We start from the raw sequence: 23,811 nt of genomic DNA, 5'->3' as shown, positions 1-23,811 counted from the left end.
GAAATTCACAATGATACAGTTGGTCAGGGGCATTATTTGCTTCAAAGAGCTTACATAAGAACTGGGGCTGTGCTTTCTTTTTACATGAATGGGTAATCCAAAGCAAAATGGGAAATTTTCATTTGGGTTCACAGCCCTACAAAAACCCTGAAAAATTTCGGGTAAGGGAAATAGCAGGTGCTATTAGTAAATAGTGTGCCTGGGCATCACCTCTCTGGGAGCGTAATGATCCAATTCTCAATGATTTGACAGGCTTTCTTGCTCTATTTCATTCTGTATTTGACGACCCCACTCGCAAGACTGTCGCTGGATCCGCACTCCTGCATCTACAACAAGGTACCAGACCTTTGTCTGAGTATATTATTGAGTTCAAAACCTTGTCTTTGGAGTTACATTGGGATCTGGGGTGCCTGCGGGCTATTTTCCTGGAAGGTCTTAACTCACGCATCAAATGAACTAGCAGCACGTGAGCTCTCTGAAACTCTGGACTCGCTCATTGACCTAGCTGGGCGTGTTGATCGTTGCCTGCGAGAGCAATCTCAGGAGATCAAGGGTCCTAAGAAAATGCCATCGGGGGTTCTGCGCTCTCGTCCAACGCCTGTTATCTAGACTACTCCTGCACCTACTATCGAGGAGGAAGAACCCATGCAACTAGGCCGCAGTCACCTATCAGCTAAAGAGAGGCATCATCGAAAAAGATTAGGCCTCTGCATGTACTGCGGACAACCTGGTCACGCTGTGCCCTCCTGCTTTATCTGTCCCGGAAGCTCGCTGGTCCCTATTTTTCAACTGCTTTGACTTCTATTTGAAGTACCGTCCAGCGGACAAGAACATTCGAGCTGACGCACTCTCCCATTCCTTCTCAACGGAAGATGTCCCTGACACTACACATCATTTCATTGACCATACTAGGGTACTTCTCTCTGCTACCCACACGGTTCCAGCCGGGAAGATGGTGGTTTCTCAGACACTCAGGAAAAAGATTCTCAGATGGGCCCATGACTCTCTGTTCGCAAGCCATCCTGGACAATCCAGAACCCTGGCCACACTGCAAAGATTTTACTGGTGGCTCACCATGAAAAAAGATGTCCAGGCCTATGTAGAGTTGTGCCGTACATGTGCTGGACAGAAACCACTGGTTGGCCGTCCCTGGGGACTTCTCCAACCACTGCCCGCTCCGAGTGAACTGTGGACTCATATAGCCACGGATTTTATTGTCCATCTACCAGTGTCCAACTGCAATAATACCATCTGGGTCACTGTTGACCGCTTTTCAAAAATGGCTCATTTCAGGGCACTACCTGGGTTAACTTCAGTCCCAGAACTAGCGAAGCTATTCATCCATCATGTCTTTCATCTTCATGGTCTGCCAAGATACATCCTCTCTGGCCGAGGGGTCCAATTCACAGTGAAATTCTGGAGATCTCTCTGCAAGAAATTTGACATTTCCCTAGATCTCACCTCTGCCTACCATCCACAGGCCAATGGACAGAGAGGATGAACCGTATACTAAAACAGTTTCTCAGGGCTTACGTTAACTCCAGACAAAGTGACTGGTCCGAGTTGCTCCCCTGGGCTGAATTTGCGCTAAATTCTCACCAGTCGGCTTCAACTGGTTCTTCACCGTTTCAAATCGTCTATGGACATCAACCTCTGCCTCCTTTACCAGTGCCTTTGACGGCATCATCACCCACAGTGCAGGCCTCAGTGCAAGAACTGCACCAGCTCTGGGAGCAGACTAAACAACTTCTCCAAAAGGTTGGGCAAAAAGCCAAGAAGTTCTATGATGCCCATCACCGAACAGCTCCGCAGTTGCAACCCGGAGATAAGGTATGGCTCAGTACCCGCTTCATCAGTCTAAAGCTGCCTTCTGCACGATTTGCACCCAGATACACAGGGCCCTTCACTGTGCTCCGCCATCTGGGCCCAGTCACTTACAGCCTGCAACTACCCTCTTCACTGAGAATCCACAACGCCTTTCACGTCTCCCTTCTAAAACCGCTCATCTTGTCAGAATTCTCAAAGAAGACACATGAACCTCAACCTCTTACTGCTGAAGAGGACATTACCTACCAGGTCAAGGATATACTAGATGTAAGGAACCACGGAAGGCGCTGGGAGTATCTCAATTCTTGCGAAGGATTTGGTCCTGAGGAGAATAGTTGGGAGCCTGCAAGCAACATCCTCGACAAGGACTTGATCAGACATTTGCATGTTTCCCATCTTAGGAAATCAAAACCTCCTAGGAAGGTCCCTAAGAAGGGGGGTACTGTTACGCCTGTCAGTCTCAGATGGCTGCGACCTCTCATGCTCACCTCTTTTCTTGCTGCATCGTCAATCCTTGGAAGAATGGCGGCCTCCGCCTGTTCCCTACCCCCACACCCCACTTTCCCTTCCCTTCCCCTACCTCCCCCACCCTTTCCCCCTACCTTTGACGTTTTCTTTTTTTTATTATAAAACTTACTTCAGCCCTGGGGCTGAAGTAAGTTGCGCGCACCAGCCAACTTCCGGTGCGCGATTCCCGGCCCAGCATCCGTGTGAAGGCCTCTGGCCATGCCCTGCCCCCTCTCCACCCCCTCCCCACCCCTTTTGTAAAGACACAGGACTTACATGCGTCCCAGGGATTTATGCGCACCGCCGGGCCTTTCTAAAATAGGCCCGGCGCGCATAAGGCCGGTGATGCGCTTAAATCTGCCAGATTTACGTGCTTAACCTTTTGAAAATCCGGCCCTATATGTACACATTACCGGGTTCCATAATAGGTGTCTCCACCCAAGAAAAAGCTCTTGGAATCATTGTGGACAATACGTTGAAATGCTCAGCCCAGGGTGCAGCAGCGGTCATAAAAGCAAACAGAATGTTAGGCTTTATTAAGAAAGGTATCTGTATTGATCTATGGTATGACCACACCTTGAGTATGGGATGTAGTTCTGGTCATCTCATCTCAAAACAGATATAGCAAAGCTAGGAAAAGTACAGAGAAGAGCGACCAATATGATAAAAGGGATGGAAGGCCTTCTCTATGAAGTGATACTAAACAGGTTAGGACTCTTTAGCCTCGAGAAGAGACCACTGAGAGGAGATATGACAAAGATTTATAAAATCATGAGTGAAGTGGAATGGGTAAACAGGGAACAGTTATTTATCTTTTTCAATAGTAATAGAACTACGGGTTATTTCATGAAACTAATAGATAGCTGATTTAAAACAAATCAGAGAAAGTATTTTTTTTTTCACTCAACGATCAATGAAACTATAGAATTTATGATTCATTTTCATAATGTTACATGCATAAAAATTAGCATATACATGAGTAAGTAGCATCTACTTGCATATTCTATATTTTAGAAAAGTAAAAAATACACACATATTTTCAGTTTCGTGCACATATATACTTGCATAAAAAAGGGGTGGTCTAGGGGCATTCCAAGGTGGGGGGTCAATACATACGCACATAAGTTACTATTTTTAAAGACACTTATATACATACATTTACAATTTGCATATTTTTACACTTGCTAATTATCCTGCATAAGTGATATTAAATGTGTTTAATGTGTAATACTGACTGGGTGGGAGATCTGAGTGAACTGAGGGAGTTCAAACGGAAGACACAGGAAGGTCTTGATGATCTGCAGAAGACTGGGCAAACGGGTAGACAAGTTGGTAAACTGGTTAATTTCATTTATGCTCATGTTATAAAACTGGCACATGTTATAAAACGGGATCTATGAGAGTAAGTCCTACTTTACTTTCATGCGTAAAATATATGCATATATATTTTTAAAATAGGTAGGAAAAGTACTCACATTCAATGCATTGATATATGTGATTTCAATGCATTTCATGTATTCGCGTGTAAGCCTACATATGCATATATGTTGGGGGGTAGAGATACTTGTATTTTATAATACACACAAATATCATACGAGCCTATTATAAAATACTTGCATAGATCTGCTCGCAGCAATATAAGTGAGTATAGACCACCGCACACATTTGTTTGAAAGTTATTTTCCCTATTGCCAGAGGATGTGATGAAAGCAGTCAGCATAGCTGGGTTCAAAGGATTTGGACAAATTCCTGGAAGGAAAGTCCATAAAACATTATTAAACATGTAGACTTGGGAAAGCTACTGCTTATCCTGGATATGAACAATAAAGATTGGATCTTGCCAGAATATTTGTCACCTAGATTGGCCACTGTAGGAGTCCATCAAGCTGGGCTTGATGGACTCTTGGCAGACCCAGTATAGCATTTTTTATGTTCATAGAAACATGGCTAAAGAAAAAGACCAAATGGCCCATTTTGTCTGCCCATCCACAAAACTGTTCAACCTTACAATCCCTACCATACCCTCAAACATCTCATATGTTTGAATTCAGATGCTGTCCTTGACTTCACCATTTCCACTGGGATACTGTCCTGGTCTTCACCATTTGCACTGGAAGGCTGTTCCATGCATGCACCACCCCTTCTATAAAGAAATACTTCCTAAGAGGCTGTGTGCCCAGGAGGGAAGGGTTAGGATGACTGTTATAGTGGGTGATTCAATCTTCTGATATGTAGATAGCTGGGTGGTTGATGGGTGTGAGGATTGTTTGGTAACTTGTCTGCCTGATATGTAGGTAATGGACCTCACGTACCACCTAGATAAGATTTTAGAGCATGAAAGGGAGGAGCCAACTGTTGATGGTACATGTGGATACCAATGACATAGGAAAGTGCAGGAGGGAAGTTAGGGAGGCAAAAGATAGGCTCTTAGGTAGCAAACTGAAATCCAGAACTTCAGGAGTTGCATTCTGAGAAATGCTACCCTTTCCATGTGCTGGACTGCGAAGGCAGGCTGAGCTCCAGTCTGAATGCATAGATGAGACAATGGTGCAAGGAAGAGGGTTTTAGATTTGTTAAGAACTGGGGAACATTTTGGGGAAGGCGGGGCCTATTCTGGTGGGATGGGCTTCATCTTAACCAGAGTGGAACTAGGATGCTGGCACTAACCTTTAAAAAGGAAATAGAGCAGCTTTTAAACAAGATGATGGGAGAAAGTCAGCCGTTGCTAAGAAGTGCACGGTTCACAATGATGTATCTTTGAAGGATACTAACAAAACAGGGATGTTAAGGCATCCTGATAGAGAGGTTGCAATAAATGCTATGCCTTTAAGTAAAGAGCAGAAGAGCAGAAAGATTTTAAATTATCCTTGTTAACTCATAAGCAGGTTGTTAATATAAACAAAATATATACTTTGAAAAGTCTGTTTACAAATGCTAGAAGTCTAAAAAATAAGATGGGAGGGTTAGAAAGCAAAGCACTGAATGAAGAGATAGATATAATTGGCATCTCAGAGACCTAGTAGAAGGAGGTTAGCCAATGGGACAAATTATATTTGTCCCATTGGCTAACCAGAAGGAGGTTAGCCAGGGTACAAATTATATTTCAGTGATAGTATGGATCAAATTGGTGAAGGGCTGGCACTTTATGTTAAAGAGGGCATAGAGTCAAATAGGATAAAAGCACTACAGGAAACAAAATGCACTGTAGAATCTTTATGGATAGAAATTCCATGTGAAAAAGGGAATAGAATAATAGTGGGGATGCATTACCATCCACATGGCCATAATGAACAGACAGATGATGAAATGCTAACAGAAATTAGGAATTTAACAAAATTAGCAACACTGTAATAATGGGTGATTTCAATTACTCCACTATTGACTGGATAGATGTCACATCAGGACATGCTAAGGAGGTAAAGTTTCTAGATGAAATAAATGACTGCTTCATGGAACAAGTGGTACAAGAATAAAAAAGGGGAGGAGCTACTTTAAATCTAATCCTTAGTGGAACATATGATTTGGTGAAAGAAGTAAAGGTGTGAGGGTCACTTGGCAATAGTGATCATAACATGATAAAATTTGACTTGATAACTGGATGGAGGACACTACTGCAATAGCATTTAGCTTTCAAAAGGGAGATTATGATAAAATGAGAAAAATGGTTATAAAAAAACTGAAAGGAGCACCTGCAAAGATCAGGAGTTTACATCAGGCATAAATGCTGTTTAAAATTGCCATCTTGGAAGCCCAGACCAGATGTATTCCATGCATTAAAAAAGATGGAAGGACGGTGAAATGACTGCTGGCATAGGTAAAAGATGAGGTGAGCCAAAAGAACATCCTTCAAAAAATGGAAAAGGAATCCAAATAAAGAAAACAGGAAACAGCAGAAACACTGGCAAGTTAGATGCAAAGCATTAATAAGGAAGGCAAAGACAGAATTTGAAAAGAAACTTGCTGTGGAAGAAAACACTCTTAATAAAAGCTTTATTAGGTACATTTGAAGCAAAGCCTGTGAGGGGTAAAAGGGGCACTAAGGGAGGATAAGGCCAAAGTAGAGAGATTAAATTAATTCTTTGTTTCGGACTTTATTGAGGAAGATGTAAGACAGATACCCATGCAACGTAACTAATGTGTGGCAGATATCAATCACTGGTCAATACATCTCAGTGGAAAGGACTTTTATTGTAGAGACAGACACATCAGTGGCACACATTGAAAAAATACCATGGTTTATAATGGAAATAGGGCCTCTGACACAGCCGTGTTTCACGTCAGGGCTGCATCAGAGGGACCGGATACTGTGAAAGTCTTAAAATGGATACTCTTCAGATGTAGGTAAACCTTAAGATTGACTGTAAATGGTAGGGAGAGGTCTTCACTGTACTTGTGAGATTCCTAACAGCGTCAAGGACGGAACAGGTGTGTAAATACTTTTTGAAGCGAAGTGTTCAAAGGAATGTTATTTAAATAATTATGGCGGGTTGGGTAAGTGACTAATCCTGGCGAAAGCTTTGATTGGCAATTTTTTTTGAAGAACAAAGAAGGCTTAAGGAAGATTTTTAGAAATGCTGACCCGATTGACAGAGCAATATGTGTTTTTAGTACCTTTGCGCAGGAGGTGGACCCTTGGGCCTAGGTGGGGTTGACGCTACCCGCAGGGCAAGCCCTAAGGGTCCCCAACGTTGGCAGGCAGACCTGGCTGATTGATGGAGGCCGGCTGGAGCTTCACCAATACCAGCCCTCGTTCCCCGCAGGTTGAGCCCTTGGGTACCAGGGCCGGTTGGACTTAGGTGGGCCTCCATCCGAGGTCGTCTCAGGGATGACGAGGAAGTCAGCCAGGGGCCAGCAGCAGCAATAGGAGTAGGTGGTCTGATCTGGACGACGCAGAGTCCCAGAGACCTGGGCGCCAACAAGAACAGGAGGCAAACAGGGAGCGCCCGAGTAAGAACAGGCCGAAGCCTGAGAGGCCAAATCCAGAGTGAGTTCAAGAGGAGCGTCATAGAGCAGGCTGAAGTCAGGGCAGATGGCAGACAAGGAAGAGTGGCAAGACAAGCGCAGTTCAAAACCAGAAGTCGGCTGGAGAATAGTCAGGCAAGGCCAAGGTCAAAACCAGGAGATGGGCAGGAATGTAGTCAGACGTAGCAGAGGTCAAAGCCAGGAATCAAACAGTAGTGTGATCAGATGAAGCAGAGGTCAAATCCAGGAATCAGTAAGTAGTGTGGTCAGGTGAAGCAGAGGTCAAATCCAGGAATCGATCAGTAGAAGACAAGCAGTGTAGACATGGACACAGGAGCAGGAATGGATGCCAGGAGCAGGAACAGGAATACAGATGAAGTAGGAACGAGTCAGGAACCAGGAACAAGGAGGAAATGCAGGACCAAGCAACTAAGCACATGACTAGCGTGGAGACCTGTTGCCAAGGCAAGGAAGCACTGGCTGGGCCCGGCCTTATATACCAGGACCCAGTGACATCATCATCCAGGGCCACGGGTTGGTTTCCTGCCGCGACCCCTTTAAAAGTAGACCTGATGCGCACGCGTGCCTAGGGAGGGGCGTGGCGCAAGATGGCGGCGTCTCCCTGCGGGCCACGCGGGGTAGCCCACCATGGAGCTGAGACACCCGAGCGGAGCTGGGAGCACGGGGAGTGGCCCGTACACGGAGGTGGCTGCCCACGGCCGCAAGAGAGGCAGAACCAGGCGCTGGAGCAGGCAAACGAGGGTAAGAGGGCCTGGCCATGGGCCTGCCGCAGCCGACACATGCAGCAAGTACTTTGAAAAAGGTCTGATCAGACTTGACCCATCATAATTATTTAAATAAGAGTATCCATTTTAAAACTTTCACAGTATCCGTTACCCCTGATGCAGCCCTGAAGCAAAACACAGCTGAGTCGAGATTCCTGTTTACATTATAAACCATGGTATTTTTTCAATGTACGCCACTGATATGTCTGTCTCTACAATAAAACTCCTTCCCACTGAGATGTATTGACCAGTGATTGATGTCCGCCACGCATTACTTACGTTGCATTGCTCTATATGTGTGTTTATTTTATTCCGCCTCTCTTATAGGCAGATACCCATGCCAGAAGTGATATTTAAATGTGATAAATCAGAGGAATTGAAACAAATCTAAGGGAACCTGGAAGATGGACTAGGGCAAATTGACAAATTAAAGAGTGACAAATCATCTGGACCAGAAGGTATACATCCCAGAGTGCTTGAAAGAAATGGAAAATGAAATTGCAGACCTACTTTTAGTAATCTGTAAACTATCATTAAAATCAGCTACTGTACCTTTTAAAAAAGGTTCCAAGAGTGATCCGGAAAACTACAGACCGATCAGTGCTGGGAAAAATGTTTGAAACTAGAGATGTGAATCGTGTCCTCGATCGTCTTAACGATCGATTTCGGCTGGGAGGGGGAGGGAATCGTATTGTTGCCGTTTGGGTGTGTAAACTATCGTGAAAAATCGTTAAAATCGTGAGCCGGCACACTAAACCCCCCTAAAACCCACCCCGACCCTTTAAATTAAATCCCCCACCCTCCCGAACCCCCCCCCCAAATGCTTTAAATTACCTGGGGATCCGGCGGTGGTCCAGAACGGCGGTGGTCCGGAACGGCCCCCTCAATAGAATCGTGTTGTCTTCAGCCGGCGCCATTTTTCAAAATGGCCGCCGCAAAATGGCGGCGGCCATAGACAAAAACGATTCGACGGAGGAGGTCGTTCCGGACCCCCGCTGGACTTTTGGCAAGTCTTGTGGGCAGGGCCGGTGCAAGGGGATTTGGCGCCCTAGGCGAGCCTTCTTCCTTGCGCCCCCCCCCGGTCTCGGCCCCGACTCCTACCTCATTCTCAATCACGCCCGCTGACTGGGGTTTTCTGGGTCGCGAGCAGATTGGGCACTGCTTGCGGCCCGCCAAATCTCCACTCCTCTTTGCCACCACTTGCGGCCCCATATGGCTCGCACCCAGTGGCGCACCAAGGGTCTCCGGCGCCCAGGGGCCAATGCATTTGTGTGCCACAGAAAATCAGTGGCATCTCTAGACAGAAGAATTTGTTTTGGGTGGGGGGGGGGGGGGAGCCAAAATGACATTTCTTCATCACACCCACCTCTATAGCATGGATCCTGCTTTAAAATTGGTTATAAAAAAAGTGTTGTTAAAAAAAGTCCAAAGGGTCCTCTGCATTATTTTAAAAAGCTGGCCAGTTTCACACTTCTAGTAAAACTACTATAAAATTATTTGATAGCCTCATTCAACTAATTCTATATGGATTATGAGAGTGAAGTCTGGAATATATAGGAAGGGACAGAATGTCAATACAAATCCTGCACCTCCAGTTCTGTATCTCTGTGCATCCACTGAAATTCCCCCAAACAATGGAGCTTGGATGTTTCCCTTACAGCTCATCATACTAAAAGATATTTTCAAATTCTGGTGTCACCTCACAGTAACAGCAGCACAAACACCTTCCACTGCCAGACACATTGTGAACTAACATAAAGCACCGCAAAAGAGACACCCAAAATCTATACTGCAATCCCATCATAACATAACAGTAATAACACCAAGGACTCAAACAACAATAACCCTACCTGTGAATAAGCGAGGATAAATATTACACTGGGTCCTAGAATACCAATACACCACCTACCGAGGAAACAAAACAAACCCAATTGCTATAGATCCCTATGCTAGCAGAATCTCTCATCATGGTCACACACACAGAGCAGAGACAGACCTTCACCAAATACAGAATACAAAATAAAGGAGCACAAATTAGAAAAAACTGAAATGGAAACCCCAAGAAGCCAGACTCTGTGTATTAACAATGGAAAAACAGAACAACCATTCCTCATAAAACAAATAAAATCAAGAAACAAAGCATCAGTTATAATAGTAAAACCATACTAATAAAATATTTTAAAACTACTGATAAATAGAATTTCTATTAATTAAAATCATATACATTTTTTACAATTTCCCAAACACCAATAAAATATTTCAAAACAGTACATATATCAAATAACACACAATAATTAAAACTAATAAGGATTTTAAAAAGCCCCTGCTGTCCATACATGGGAGCTCTTGATTTCCAGTCACCCTGATATTGTCGAGGATTAGGAGGTTATCCTCTCTCTCTCACACATACTCACATGTCCATTCTCTCTCACACATACACTGTCACACACATACACATTCATGCTCTTATACCCAACCATAACCTCTCGCTCTCACAGACACTGACACACTCTCAGGGTGTAAGACACTCTCTTTCCCCCCCCCCCCACTCACACACACTCTTACTCCCCTGGATTTTCTCATACACACTCATGCTCTCACTGGCTCCCTCACATACACACAAACACACACTCCCAGGCAAGCTCCCACTCGTTCTCACACAGACACACACACACAGGCAAGCTCCTAGTCATTCTCACACTGAACCCCAGGCAGGCTCCCATTCATTTTCACACCACTCCCTCTCCATCCCCCAGGCATGCACACATTCATTCTCACACACACAGACCCCCAGGCAGGCACCAATTTATTCTCACACACACACATACACCACAAACAGGCAGGCACATATTCTCACACATACAAACCCCAGGAAGACACCCATACATTCTCATACACAGACACACCCTCAGGCAGGCACCCATGCATTCACACACATACACCGCCAGGCAGACTCCCATTCATACACATGCACACACTAAAGGCAGAGACCCCCTCTCTTTCTTTTGCCAGCAACCTCAGAGCCTCTCTCATCCCTCTGCTGCCACTGTCACTGCTGCTGTATGGCTATTGCGGAGGTGCTGATTGCTGCTATTGGCACTGAAGCCCATTCTGCTGCCTCCTCTGTGCAGGCCCCATGGGCTTCCAGTTCCTCTATGCTGATTTCGTACATTGTGAGATCCGCATAGAGAAAGTGCTACTCTTGCACATTCCCAAAGATTACATGTTCCAATCAGTAAAAAGTAATTTATTTCTTTTTACATTTGCTGTCTGATCTTAATCGGTTGGTCACAGGCTTTTTTTTTCCACCTTCCCTTTCTTATTTTTTTGCCAATTCCTTTTATAACATATTTCTTTTCTCTCCATCTGTCTGCTTCCCTCAAACACACAGTCAGGTTCTCATTCTCACATGCTTTTTCTCTCTCACATACACAGGCATTCTCACATGCTGTCCCTCATACAATTATTTATACACAGTCTCTCTCTTGCACATCCTGTCTAACTCTCACTCCCACATGCTGTCTTGCTCAAGCACAGGTTCTCACTGTCACATGCTCTCTCTCATACAATCATTCCTACACACAGGCTCTCACTGTCACATGCTGACTCACACACACACACAGGCTCTCTCTCACTCCCACATGCTGTCTTGCTCAAGCACAGGCTCTCACTATCACATGCTGTCTCTCACACACACAGAGGCTCTCCCATGCTGTCTCTGCAAACATTCAGGTCTTCACTCACACCCACACACACAGTCTCTCAACTCATCTCATACACGCACACATACACACTGTACAAACCCTCAGTCTCTACTCTCACCTCTGGGCCTCCTCTTCACGGGCCACTGCAGGATGGGCTCTGCAGCGGCCCCGGTCTTCTCGAGCCGCGCTGATCCTCTTCTGCACTGGCTGATGCTCCTCCTCTTTCCTGCCTGCGCGGCTCCGGCAACATTTTCTTCCGGGCCGCGCGGGCAGGAAGGAGGAGAAGTTCCTGCATTGGCTGATGCTCCTCCTCTTTCCTGCCCGCGCGGCCCCGGCAACATTTTTCTTCCGGGGCCGCGCGGGCAGGAAGGAGGAGAAGTTCCTGCATTGGCTGATGCTCCTCCTCTTTCCTGCCCGCGCGGCCCCGGCAACATTTTTCTTCCGGGGCCGCGCGGGCAGGAAGGAGGAGAAGTTCCTGCATTGGCTGATGCTCCTCCTCTTTCCTGCCCGCGTGGCTCCGGCAACATTTTTCTTCCGGAGCCGCGCGGGCAGGAAGGAGGAGAAGTTCCTGCATTGGCTGATGCTCCTCCTCTTTCCTGCCCGCGCGGCCCCGGCAACATTTTTCTTCCGGGGCCGCGCGGGCAGGAAGGAGGAGGAGGGAGCACCAGCATGTTTAGACGCGACTGTACCACGGTCCTGCCGATCTTCTTGCTGTGTGTATCTTGGCACACAGCATAGGCAGTAGTTCACCGCTCAGCCGCCATTGGGATGACGTCCACCGGCGGTCATTGGCCATCAGCGGCTCGGCGCCCCCTAATGCTCAGCGCCCTAGGCGATCGCCTAGTTCGCCTACTGCTTCCGCCGGCCCTGCTTGTGGGGGTCAGGAGGCCCCCCCAAGCGGCCAAAAGTTTCCTGGGAGTCCAGCGGGGTTCCGGGGAGCGATTTCTCGCCGCGAATCGTTTTCGTACGAAAAATGGCGCCGGCAGGAGATCGAGTGCAGGAGGTCGTTCAGCGGCGGTCCGGAACCCCCGCTGAACGACCTCCTGCAGTCGATCTCCTGCCGGCGCCATTTTCCGTACGGAAAACGATTCGCGGCGAGAAATCGCTCCCGGAACCCCGCTGGACTCTCAGGAAACTTTTGGCCAGCTTGGGGGGGGCCTCCTGACCCCCACAAGACTTGCCAAAAGTCCAGCGGGGGTCCGGAACGACCTCCTCTGTCGAATCGTTTTTGTCTATGGCCGCCGCCATTTTGCGGCGGCCATTTTGAAAAATGGCGCCGGCTGAAGACAACACGATTCTATTGAGGGGGCCGTTCCGGACCGCCGCCGTTCTGGACCACCGCCGGATCCCCAGGTAATTTAAAGCATTGGGGGGGGGGGGTTCGGGAGGGTGGGGGATTTAATTTAAAGGGTCGGGGGTGGGTTTTAGGGGGTTTTAGTTGTGCCGGTTTTCCTACCCTCCCCCTTCCCCCGATTTACGATTTTTTAACGATAAATCGGGGGAATTGGTATTGTATCGTGGCCCTAACGATTTTTTGACGATTTAAAATATATCGGACGATATTTTAAATCGTCAAAAAACGATTCACATCCCTATTTGAAACTATTCTAAAGAACAAAGTCAACATGGATTTAGCGAAGGGAAATCTTGCCTCCCCAATTTGCCACATTTTTTTAAGGTATGAATAAACAGGTGGATAAAGGTGAGCCAGTTGATATCGTGCATCTGGATTTTCAGAAAGCATTTGACAAAGTATCTCATGAGAGACTCTTGAGGAAATAAAAAACTCATGGGATAGAAGGCAATGTTCTACTGTGGATTGAGAATTGGTTGAAAGATAGAAAACAGAGTAGGGTTAAATGGTCAATTTTCTCAATGAAGAAAGGGGAATAGTGGAGTACCCCAGGATAGTATTAGGGCTGCTGCTTTTAACATATTCATAAATGGGCTAGAGATAGGAACAGTGAGTGAGGTGATCAAATTTGCTGATGATACAAAATTATTCAAAGTTATGAATAATTTTGCATTATTGTGAGCAATTGAGAATTGTGAGAAATTGCAAGCAGACCTTGCAGGACTGGGAGACTGTGCATCCAAATCGCAGATGACATTTACTGTGTACAAGTGCAAAATGATGCATGTAGGGAAGAACAACCCAAGCTACAGCTACACAATGCAAGGTTCCATATTGGGAGTCACCACCCAGGAAAAGGATGTAGATGTCATCATGGATAATATGTTGACATCTTCTGCTCAGTGTGCAGTGGTGGCCAAGAAAACAAATAGAATGCTAGGAATTATTAGGAAAGGAATGGAGAATAAAATAGAGAATATCATAATGCCTCTGTATCGCTGCATGGTATGACAGCACCTTCAGAATTGTGTGTAGTTCTGGTTACTGCATATCAAAAAAGATATAGCAGAATTAGAAAAGGTACAGAGAAGGGTGCCCAAAATGATAAAGGGGATGGAATGATTTTTCCTATGAGGAAAGGCTAAAGAGGTGAGGGCTCTTCAGTTTGGAGGAGAAGGTTGAGGGGAGATATGATAGAGGTCTATAAAACAATGAGTGGAGTGGAACAGGTAAACGCAAATTGGTTATTTATTCTTTTAAAGAGTGTAGACTAAGAGACATTTAATGCTTACTAGGTGATACATTTAGACAAATAGGAGAACATACTTTTTTTACTCAACACTTAATTAAACAGTGAATTAGTTGCCGAAGGATGTGGTGAAAGCTGTTCTTGTAGCTGGTTTAAAAAAGGTTTAAACAAGTTCCTGGAAAAAAGCTCATAAACCATTATTAAGGTGGACTTAGAAAATCCACTTTCTTATCCCTGGGATAAACAGCACAGAATCTATCAACCTTTTGGAATCCTGCCAGGTTCTTGTGACCTGGATTGGCCATTGTTGAAAACAGGATACAGGGCGTAATGGACCTTTGGTCTGACCCAGTTTGGCAAAATCTTATGTTCTTAGAATACTCTGTAGTGCAACCCCTCTCACCCTCCTCCCATGACCCCTCATTCCATTGAAAGAAACTCCAGAACTTTACATAGTATCTAAATGAACTCTCACTAAGGACTTATACAGGTGCAATATCATTTCTTTATTTCTGCTAACCATACCTCTTCCTATTCATCTCAGCATCTTTCTGGATTTTGCCATGCCTGATCCTCCTGTTTGGCCATCTTGAGACCATCAGATATGATTACCCCCAGATCCTATTCTTATTTTGTGCATAGAAGAATTTTTCTCCCTTGACTGTACTGCTCCCTTGAGTTTTTGCAGCCCAAATGCATGACTCTGCATTTTTTAGCAATAAATCTTAGGTGCCAGACTCTGCACCATTCCTCAAGCTTCATCTTTTCCACACCTTCCTGGGTATTTACCCTGTTGCAGATTTTGGTATAATTTGAAAACTTCTGATAACCCTTCTGCAATATCACGTCCAAAAATGTTGAAAAGAACCGGTCCAAGGACCAATCCCTGTGACACACCATTAGTAACGCCCCTCTCTTCAGAGTAAGCTCCCTTTACCGCCTTCCACTCAACCAGTTTCTAACCCAGTCAGTCCCTTTAGGGCCCTTGCCAACATCAACGGAGATGTTAAGACCCGCTCACAGGTGTCCATGTGCGAGCGATTCCCGGCGCGTGCACACGGACATGTCGGTTTTATAACATGCGTGTGCTGACAGCCGCATGCTATAAAATCCACTATCCATGTGCACATGCCTGCCTGATTTTATATCGGCTCGCACACGTGAATGAGAATGCCGACTCGCACACGTAAGGGGGGGAATTTTACTACATGCGTGCGGCGACGCGAAAGGCCCTAATCCCAGTTCCCTCCCAGTCCACTCCAATAAAGAAGCCTCCCTCCCTTTTACTCTATCCAGCACGACCCTTAAACCCTGCTAACTAATCTATTTTTTTTTGTTTTAAAACTTTCCCGTTCTCCCGTGCAGAAGCAGGTTGCGCGGGCTGGTGGGATCCCACGAGCACTTCAGTAGGACAGTGCCTAATAGTGCTATCCCGGCCCGCTCACGCCCGGCCCATACCCCGCCCATGGCCCACCACTTTGCAAAAAAATCCTTTCTTCTCGCATACCAGGAGATATGCGCGTGGCCGCGGGCAAATGAAAATCCCCGTGGCGCACGCGCGGCCCAGCCACGCACATATCTCCCGGTTTTCACACGCACTAGGCTTTCAATATCCGGCCTGCAGGGTATAGTATCTCTTACATTACTGATTTAGTGTCTGGCAAGCGTGAGCCGCTCTCTGTCTCTCTGTTTAATACCTCTTGGTGTATTCGTGTATTGGAAGGATCTGCTTACTCTCGCCTTCTTGATTCATCCTAACAGATGTTCTTTCTAAACCACATAAGGTTCACTGGTCATTACTGCATGCAGTTGTTGGGATGAGGTGAAGAGGCTCCCTGTGCCGATGGAAAGCAGAATGGAAAGCAGAAGGTACAGAGAAGGGCTACCAAAATGATAAGGGGAATGGAACAACTCTCCTATGAGGAAAGACTAAAGAGGTTAGGACTTTTCAGCTTGGAGAAGAGACGACTGAGGGGGGATATGATAGAGGTGTTTAAAATCATGAGAGGTCTAGAACGGGTAGATGTGAATCGGTTATTTACTCTTTCGGATAGTAGAAAGACTAGGGGGCACTCTATGAAGTTAGCATGGGGCACATTTAAAACTAATCGGAGAAAGTTCTTTTTTACTCAACGCACAATTAGACTCTGGAATTTGTTGCTGGAGGATGTGGTTAGTGCAGTTAATATAGCTGTGTTTAAAAAAGGATTGGATAAGTTCTTGGAGGAGAAGTCCATTACCTGCTATTAAGTTCACTTAGAGAATAGCCACTGCCATTAGCAATGGTTACATGGAATAGACTTAGTTTTGGGGTACTTGCCAGGTTCTTATGGCCTGGATTGGCCACTGTTGGAAACAGGATGCTGGGCTTGATGGACCCTTGGTCTGACCCAGTATGGCATTTTTTTATGTTCTTATGTTCTAATAGATTAACTGGCTGGTTTCCTGAAGGAAATGTGTGCTCAAATTGTTTTCATATTTAAATTTAAATGGAGCTAGGGAACAGTGGTCATATCAGAGATGAAGTCAGTGCCTTCTCTCTGAGTTTCAAGCGTAGGAAATAAACCCTGTCAGAGTAAGTAAGAGAAAAGAAGGCCGTCCTGTAAACAGTTTAATTATTCTTAACTCCTCGGTGTTCGTCCTTTCTTTCTCCTTTCTGCAGCCCCTTCTTATACGCTCTACAGAACACACTGCCCTTAAGAAGTAGAGCACATGTTCAACTGAAGAGACACTAAGACAATATTATGAGAACAGAAGTGAATTCGTGTCATTAAAACCTGGGATAGAGTTTGATGACTACAGTCAGTGAGAGGAAATGCAGTTAGATGAGCAGTTCACTTCTGATTTTGGATTGAGCTAGCAGAAGACTTGTTGGCACTGATTTTGTTTCCAAATGACTACTTGAAGTCTGTTGTACTTCCTATGGAATACACCCAATTGATCTTGTACAGGATTTTGCCTGCCTCCATATTTCATTGCAAAGTGGCATATAAGAGCTCAAAAAACATGTAAGATAATAATAGGGACAGCTTTTCAGTTCATGGTCTGATGCATTTAGAAGATGAATTTGGGTAATTATAATGCACAAGAACTAGTCTAGGTTTCATGTTAACACAATGTGATCTTTGCGATTTCTCACCTCTCTTCAGGCTTCACTGAGTACTGCTGCAGAGATTCTCCAGCTTTTGCCACTGAAAAAGACTGCAAAGCAGAAGCCAATGAAACTTTCAAAGCTCAACGTACCCTGCCTTGTGTACGTGCATTAATTTAAGTATTCTCTCTTCCTGGCTCATGTCACGCACTAAAGTCCTAGCAGGACCGCAGGACTGTTTTACACTGTTCCCCCCCTCAATAGACATATCGCAGAAAGATTGCAATGATTATGCAACCACAATACATCCAATTCTTTCTAATATATTCCTACTTTTGATTTTGGTTTTCTTCCATTTCACAATGTAACCACCTGAGGATTTTCCTGGGTGTTCTGCAGCTCTAGAACATATAGGGCACCCTTTCCTTTCCTACCTCCTCTGATCCTCACTTCCTTCTTAAGATCTCTTTTTCCAGGGCCAAGAGATCCTCCGTCTTCACAAGAGAATGGAAGCAAAGACCTCTGCTGCAGTTCCTGTCTTCATTTGCTCAGCAGCTTAAAAAGAAAACAATATTTTGTGCAATAGATTAGTTTCGTCAGTCGCACACACCTAGAACTTGTCAGATATCCCAATACGCTGCCAAATTATCCAGGAAGAAACAGGTGGGGCAAAGATTGTTACATATGAATACTTTAGAACAGAAATATTTGTGCTCTTTTTTTTTTATAGGTTCTCTGTGTCTGGTGACATTAAGGATCTGATTTCCTAAGGCTTTTCTCCCATTCTGTGTCTATGGAAAAAAGGCTTCATAAATGAGGCCTTAAGTTTGATTTGCACCATTTCCAAAACTTCAGAACTATATGAGCCTGCAAAAGCAAGGTCATAAGATGACTTTGGGGTTGTCCAGAAATGCCTGGATTTATCACCAGGTCATGCTCAATAGCCTCATGTCGTTATCTGCCCCAACTCTTCACATAGACCCGACTCTGCTCTGAATGAATGGAGTTTCCCCATTCCATTACTACTCAAACTGATTAATGACAGACCTTGTTGTGGCAAGAGGGCAGTCACAGCTTGTCTGAGCAAAAACTATGGATGTTTCATTTGGCCGGCTGCACTTACCCTGACAGCTGATGCTACTGGGCCATTGGCCTGCTGCCTCCTTAGTTGCACGCTCATGCTGCAGAGCACCTCTTAAAGGCCCCACAGCGGGAATCCACTCGGTGGGCGTCTTCTCCTCTTCGCCTCAGCAATGGGTCCCCTGCCTAGCCAGCAGTATGTGTTGCCTCAGTATGTTGCAGCCTGTCCAGCCTTGCCTCATCCAGTCTCACCTTGCCCTGTTCCTGTTCTGCCTGGACTTGACCTTGCTCCGTATCCTGACTACACCCTCTCTGCTGCCTGCCCTGACTCTTGGCTCATCCCTGGACTCTCTCTTGGTTCACTCTCGGGACCGACCTGTCCTGCCAACCCCTGGAACCCAAGGGCTCAACTGGCAGGGAACGGGGCTGGTTTAGATGAAGCTTCAGCTTGTCCCAGACCAGGGTGTGTTCAACCGCTATTGGCAGGGGCCTAGTGGGTATGCCTACTAGGCTGCATCAACCTTGCCATAGCACAAGGGCTCACAACCATTACAATGGAGTCTCCCTAGTTGAAGAAAGGATCATTGAAAAAAGCTTGGAAACCATTTTTGGTTTAAAAAGCTCATTTATTCAGAATTTCTCTGTTTCTCTCTCTTTTTCTCTGTCTCTGTATATGTCAGTGTGTATCTTTCTCCCTCCTTCTTCATAAGAGTTACTTACCCCTACCCCCCCTTCGCCCGACCCATCCCCACCCCCTCTCCCCCACCCTAGCCATCCCTAGATCCTTGGGCCTCCTGGCCGTTATCATCTCCCCGAGTACACCTCTCTCTCTTTTGCACCTCCAGTTTCCCCTTAAATAAATTATATCCTAGTGAATACCCTCCCTCCCTCCCCATACCCTGCCCCCTGCCTATCCTCCTCCATCGCTCCCTCCCCCTTCCTCCCCCCGTTATCATTGATCCTTTGGTTCTCTTTGTATTCTGATTTTTGGTTCTGTTATTAATGTGTTATTGTTATATTGTTATATTGTTATATTGTTTCATTGTATTTCCCGCCTGAGTTCTTTGTAAACCGGCATGATGTGCTCCACGAATGTCGGTAAATAAAAGTTAATAAATAAATAAATAAATAAATAAGAGTTGTGTAAGGTATTTGATATGGCAGGGTAAGTTGGCTGATATATTAAGGGTTAAGATAAGAGGTTTGATGTATGATGGATATGCACTATGAATGTTAGGCAGTATAAAGTTAATATTATGTTTGTGATGTTTGTTTTAAGGTAATTATTTGTATCTTTGTTATTTTTGCCATGGTAGCTTTGGCTGATCTGAGCATTATATAAAATTTTAAATAAATAAATAAATAACTCATGTACAAGCACAAGCAATAATAAAAGCATACTTTATTTATATAATGTCATCTGTACAAGATGACTAGCATCTTCTTAGGGAATCTGAGCACATGGAGGTTAATGAGGAATACCAGTTTTCAGGTTAGCAACTCTGGGCTCTAACCACTATGCTTAACTACAGCCTCACCAATGATGACAGCTGTACGTTAGAAAAGATAACTATGTACATGGAATTGCAATGGCTCTAATTTTTTAAAAATTAGGATTCATAATATAATATACATTTTCAAGAAGGTTGAGAGCATGCATCTCATATTCTGAGCAGTGGACTAATGTGCCAGTAGAATTGCTCAAATAAAACCATTCATAGTACTACATCTATTTTGAAATTTCCCACATGATATAGCTGCTGACACCAGTGTGATATCCTACGGCATCATCTCAAGGGTATCCCCTGAGAGAGCACGGCAGAAAAGGGAAGGATTATGATTAACCTTGCCCAGACCATGGCCAATACTGGGGTGGCCCTAGTCATCACTCTGGAGGGAGAATTGGAGCAGAAGGGTGCCTACCCCACACCCCCTATAAACAACATTAGTAAATCCCAAGGATGCAGATATCAAGACAAGACTCTTCCAAATTATCAGGAGGGTCAGCAGTTAAGGTTGCAGCAAGTTCTATATTGTAACCTTTTAACCTTTTTAGCTTACTGATTTTACTATTCTATGATTTTATATTTTACTTTAAGGATGTAATAATGTTTTATTGCTTTAGAATAATTTAATGTTACCAACATTTTAGGGTATTAATTTGTTATTAATTGTATTTATGACACTACTGTATTTTCATTTTTACTTGTACACCATTGTGATGGTCCTATGACTGATGTAACGGTATAAAAAAACCTAAATAAACTATAAACTATAAACTATAGTGGTAGTAGATTATCCACATGAATATATGGCAAGGATTCAGTAACAGAGGAAGCGATTCAGAATACCTCCACTGTTTTCAGCAACCAGAGTGTTACGTGTCCCGGCTGTGCTAGACCCACGCCCGGACCTACTCACCCCAGGAGCTCAGCTGCCAGCTCCGGTTCACCTTTGCTCACGGCGGTGGGCAGCCGCCTCCGTCCCCGAGCGCGTGTAGCCACCTGTTAAGTTCGTGGACCCTTGAGCTGGCTGAGACAGATGATGGCGCACCATGGGAAGGCCCACAGTGGATGTCGAAGCCGGGAGGCGGCACATGACAGGAGACCTGAAGGATCTTCACCACTGGAAGCCTGAGATCCCCCCAGGAGAAGCCCGTGAGGATCCGAGGCGCATGGACTTACTAAAGGTCTCCTGTGGTCAGTGTCTGAAGAGACATTCCTTAGAGTGAAGATAAGGAGGTTGAAGCCAGGAGGCTGACTGGAACTTAACTACTGGAAGCCTGTGGTCCCCCCGGGAAGAGCCCATGAAGACCCGAGCCACTTGGACGTAGGAGAGGCCTCTTGGAAGGAGCAAGCAGGACACTGAAGGATGAGCCGAAGTCTGAAGCCAGGAACAAGCCGAAGTCAGAAGTCAGGAACAAGCCGAAGTCAGAAGCCAGGAACAAGCTGAAGTCTGAAGCAACTTGAGATTCTAAAGCGAGTGAACCTCGTTGCAAGGCCAGAAGTGGAGTTGGTGCAGGGTTTAAATACCATGGGAGCGTCTGACGTCACTCCTGGGAGGTGCTGTGCTTTCCCGCGCTGGCCCCTTTAAGAATCGGGACCGTGCGCGTTGCTAGGGGGGCGGGGCCAGCTCTGAAGCGTCGGCGGCATCTCCCTCAAGGAGGGAGCGTCACGGATCGAAGCCAGGCAGGCCTGTATAGGCCAAAGAGACGCCGTAGCGGCCCGGACCGTCCCCGAGGCAGGTGTAGGGACCAGGGCACAGCCCGGAACCACAACACCAAATCTTCCGCTTCTGACTCTGCGCGCATCTTCCTGGCACCCTGCAGGCCTCCCCGCTTGGGCTGCGGAGTAACGCCGCCGCCCTCCTTTCTCTGGGCTCCGGCTTAGGCGCACGCGGGTGTGTGCAACTTGCACTCTTTTAAAGGGGCCGCGGTGGGAAAGTAGCCTGCGGCCCCAGATGATGACATCACTGGGCCTCTGTATAAAAGGCAGGGTCCAGCCACTTGTTCCCTGCTTTGGCAACAGGTCTCCACGATTGCTCGTGTACTAGTTGCTTGTTTCTGGTTCCCGTCTTCGTTCCTGTCGTCTGTTCCTGTCTTTGGTCCCTGTCATCGTCCCTGTGTGTTCCCTTGTATGCTCCTCGTTCCTTGGACTGATTCTCCGGTATTGACCCCTGCATCGCCTGGACTTTGCTTGGACTGATTCTCCAGTATTGACCTTTGCTTTGCCTGGACTACGCTTGAACTAATTCCCTGGAATTGACCCTTGCTTCGTCTAGACTACACCTGATCTGATCTCCTGGCTTTGACCTCAGCTCTGCTTCCGGTACTGTGCTTTCCTGCCACCTGCCCTGACTCCAGCTTGCCTTGGACTCTCCTTGTTTCCTATGGACCTGGCCTCTCAGGCTTCAGCCTATCTTTACCTGGATGCCCCCTGTTTCCCACTGTACCTGTTGGCGTCTGGGTCTGGGTCTTCTCCTCTAAGAACTTATCCAATCCTTTTTTAAACCCATCTAAACTAGCTGCACTAACCACATCCCCTGGCAACAAATTCCAGAGTTTAATTGTGCATTGAGTGAAAAAAAATTTTCTCTGATCAGTTTTAAATGTGCTACTTGCTAACTTCATGGAGTGCCCCCTAGCCCTTCTATTATCTGAAAGAGTAAATTACTGATTCACATTTACCCATTCTAGACCTCTCATGATCTTAAAGACCTCTATCATATCCCCCTTCAGCCGTCTCTTCTCTAAGCTGAAAAGCCCTAACCTCTTTAGCCTTTTCTCATAGGGGAGCCATTCCATTCCCTTTATCATTTTGGTCGCCCTTCTCTGTACCTTCTCCAATGCAACTGTATCTTTTTTGAGATGCGGCATCAGAATTGTATACAGTATTCAAGGTGCGATCTCAACATGGAGCGATACAGAGGCATTATTTATTTATTTAGCATTTTTATATACCGACTTTCCAATAACAGAATTACTGATCAACTCGGTTTACATTATAACAGAACAATCACATTTACAAGTAAATGTCTTACAATGAACAGGTAGATAAAACTTGGATAGGTATATATGGGGTTAACCAGTAAAAGATACATTGCCTAATGTAGGCATAAGTAAAGATACAGTGCCTAAATTTAGGTTAAATAAACAGTGCTAATTATAAGACTAGGTTATGATCCTTGACTGCCAAAGTTTACGTGTGTTCTATAGATGATCTGAGTAGCTCTCAGGTGGATTACCACCGAGAGGAACATTGGCATTATGACATTTTATGACATTTTATGACATTTTATGACATTGGCATTATGACATTTTCTGTTTTATTCACCATTCCCTTCATAATAATTCCTAACATTCTGTTTGCTTTTTTGACTGCCGCAGCACACTGAGCAGACAATTTCAATGTATTATCCACTATGAACCCTAGATCTCTTTCTTGGGTTGTAGCTCCTAACATGGAACCTAACATCATGTAACTGCAGTAAGGGTTATTTTTCCCCTATATGCATCACCTTGCACTTGTCCACATTAAATTTCACCTGCCATTTGGATTCCCAGTCTTTCAGTCTCGCAAGGTCCTCCTTGTTATGATTCCTCCCATGGCTGGAGCCACGGTAGACCTCCTACCTACGCGGCAGGAGCTGCCGATGCTGGGCCTTCACCGCGGCAGGAGCCACAGACTTTTTTTGCTCCCATGCAGCCCGGAGGCCGCAGATGCTGTTCCAACGCGGCTGGAGCCACCGCCACC

At 45.6% G+C, this 23,811-nt stretch overlaps 1 protein-coding gene across 1 annotated transcript in view; it reads left to right on the top strand.

Annotated features, from left to right (window-relative positions):
- The window catches only part of NRIP2 (nuclear receptor interacting protein 2), a 114,535-nt gene that overhangs the window by 52,779 nt on the left and 37,945 nt on the right, over window positions 1–23,811 (top strand). The gene's annotated exons all lie outside the window — the stretch shown is intronic.

Source organism: Rhinatrema bivittatum, chromosome 4 (assembly GCF_901001135.1).
Source record: "Rhinatrema bivittatum chromosome 4, aRhiBiv1.1, whole genome shotgun sequence".
Lineage (NCBI taxonomy): Eukaryota > Metazoa > Chordata > Amphibia > Gymnophiona > Rhinatrematidae > Rhinatrema > Rhinatrema bivittatum.
This window is presented reverse-complemented; position numbering and strand designations above follow the sequence as displayed.